The sequence below is a fragment of the Amphimedon queenslandica genome, unplaced genomic scaffold (genome assembly GCF_000090795.2).
Source record: "Amphimedon queenslandica unplaced genomic scaffold, v1.1 AMPQUscaffold_8171_Cont19883, whole genome shotgun sequence".
Classification (NCBI taxonomy): domain Eukaryota; kingdom Metazoa; phylum Porifera; class Demospongiae; order Haplosclerida; family Niphatidae; genus Amphimedon; species Amphimedon queenslandica.
The window spans coordinates 1-2393 of record NW_003551550.1 but is presented as its reverse complement, the minus strand read 5'-3'; the positions used below and the strand labels follow the sequence as shown (position 1 = coordinate 2393).

Genomic DNA, 2393 nt, shown 5'->3' with positions numbered 1-2393 from the left:
CTGGGGGGGGGCAAGGGGGGCTGAGCCCCCAATTTCGATGAAGGGGCAGAGCCCCCCCCCCACTCTTAATTTTGAATTTTTTATGCAAGGCAGCAGGACTGCAGGAGGGGCACTGCCCTCAGTTTTAGTTACTTATTTTACTAGAAGCAATGTAGAACATTAAGGGGCGAGCCTAAGCTAGCAAAGCAATTATGGCACTGGATCTATCCATCTATAATCTACTCCCGATGATTTCAAAGCATGCATCATGATTTAGGCATAGCAAACATGATTTACATGATGAAAGTTTAATGCTGCTGATAAAATTAATAAACTTTTAGTCTTCTAGTTTTACATACACATTTCTTGCCTATAAATGTCTGTAAAGATGCTTTACTTAGCTTTAGATATAATATTATCCAATATTAAGATGACTGAGAAAAAGTTTGATTGACTTTCACAGTTTTAATAGCAATTGCATCAGTAAAGACGAGCTTCATAGGTTATTAATTGAATTTAAAACCTTCTATAGCTGCTGGGGAAGTCTTTGGACGGTATCTGCCTTATATTGCTGCTAGAAAGCTCATGAATTCTTCCAGTGTGTTGGTTGCCATTTTTATTTTACTGTGACCGCTTCCACTTTCAATGAAAAATTGAAAATTGCATTGGTAATCCATAGTATCTATCTACCATATTAGATCTATGCATAAATAGGGGTGACGTACGAGGACAGACAGACAGCTACAGACAGAGGAACAGACGGGGCGTGACTGAGAGTATAGCTAGAGTGGGGCGAGCTCAGGCTCGCCCCAATAATAAATTTAATTTTAATTCAAATGAGCTCAAATTTTCTATGCAACATTAAGTACACTGTAGATGTGTACATGTCATTGTACATACATACAGTGTAATGTACATGTATCAGAAAAAACTTATAAAAATAGAAAATTCTCTGCCATTTAAATTGAATGCCAAAGACCAAAGGCTATTGCTTTAGCAAGTTTTAAAATTTATGAAAATTAAATTATGATTGGAATAAGCTCAAATTTATCAGTACATATGCAGTACATGTACAGCATATGTATAAATTTTTTTCTTGTAGTTTTTAACAAAAGCACAGGTAGAGTACGTGTATAAAATAATGTACTGTACATTGCATATTGTACATGTACCATGTACTATTAGCAATGTGGTAGTGTTACTAAGTAGGATTCACCCCAAAGTAAAATTGAAAGTAAAATGGCTTGAGAATCCTACTCAATCTTGTTTTTTTTTAATTTTTAATATACAGTATGGTTGTTGGCAGCAACTTGAGAAATCTCTTACAAGAAGGTACATGAGTACTATGCCAAAATCCAGCAGGAGACCCTGTTACTGTTCCTTTTTTAATGCTATTCATTTGTTGAGGTGGTTGGTCCTAATCTCTCAACCATCATAGGCACAACCCTTATGTACAGTATATGTAGTCTGAAACTATGAATGCAATGTGGTTATTCTGTACATGTACAAGTACATGTACGTGTACATCATTTCATTTGTTTTTTCCTCCTTCAATTTAGATATACTCTAGAGTTGGTAGAGTCTGTAAGGTATGTGTACATGTGTATATAATACTCAATTCAGAGCCTGAAATACATGTAACAGTTAGACATGGGACATTTTCCAACCATTATGCTATTACATGTACATGTACTGTTCTACCATTTTTGTCTGAACAGCATAGTTTTTGAGTAAACTTTGGCCTAAGTTCCAAACTTATAAGATTCAGTTCAAAGATGATACATACCATAAAACATATATAAAAAATAATAATAAGGATTTCCCCTTCTAAACATCCTGTACTACATAGTGGTAGATCTTTAACCCAACTTTTGAATAACTTAATATCACAACAAGAAGCTGCATGCATGCCAAAATACTATGGAAAACCCTGTCTGACCGTTTCATATAAATTTCAGGTCCAATTAAACAATGTTTAGATACAATGTCTGAACATTGTTTAAAGCTCTACTCATTATTTTCACTAATTATAAATTACTTCATGATACTCTAGAATGATACTGGTGTCACTAATATTCTTATTCCTACTTCTACCAAAGTTTTTGTCACATATCTCAAGGCTCGTATTATGTGCCAGTCAAGGGCAAAGTCAAGCAATGACATTCGTTTTACTTTCAATAGCTTACGTATGTCACCATTATCATTGATAATATTAACTTATTATGCAACAATAGAGGACACAGTTCATGTATCTAATGTGTCAGGAGAATACATGTATGGTGCTTTCACATCATCTGAGTAAGTACCTCATTATCATTAATACTATTATGAATACTTTATTAATAGGAATGGTCCTGCTGGATCAGCAATATGTGTCTATACGTTAAATGGAGAGAATACTAATGACCTTTCTG

General features: G+C 34.5%; 1 long non-coding RNA gene across 1 annotated transcript; it reads left to right on the top strand.

Moving 5' to 3' along the window:
• Positions 1–2122: 2122 nt before the first annotated feature.
• LOC109591441 (uncharacterized) lies at positions 2123–2393 on the top strand. The gene is made up of 3 exons (XR_002189821.1): positions 2123–2165; positions 2214–2277; positions 2326–2393. It is a non-coding gene; the product is annotated as an uncharacterized LOC109591441 (long non-coding RNA).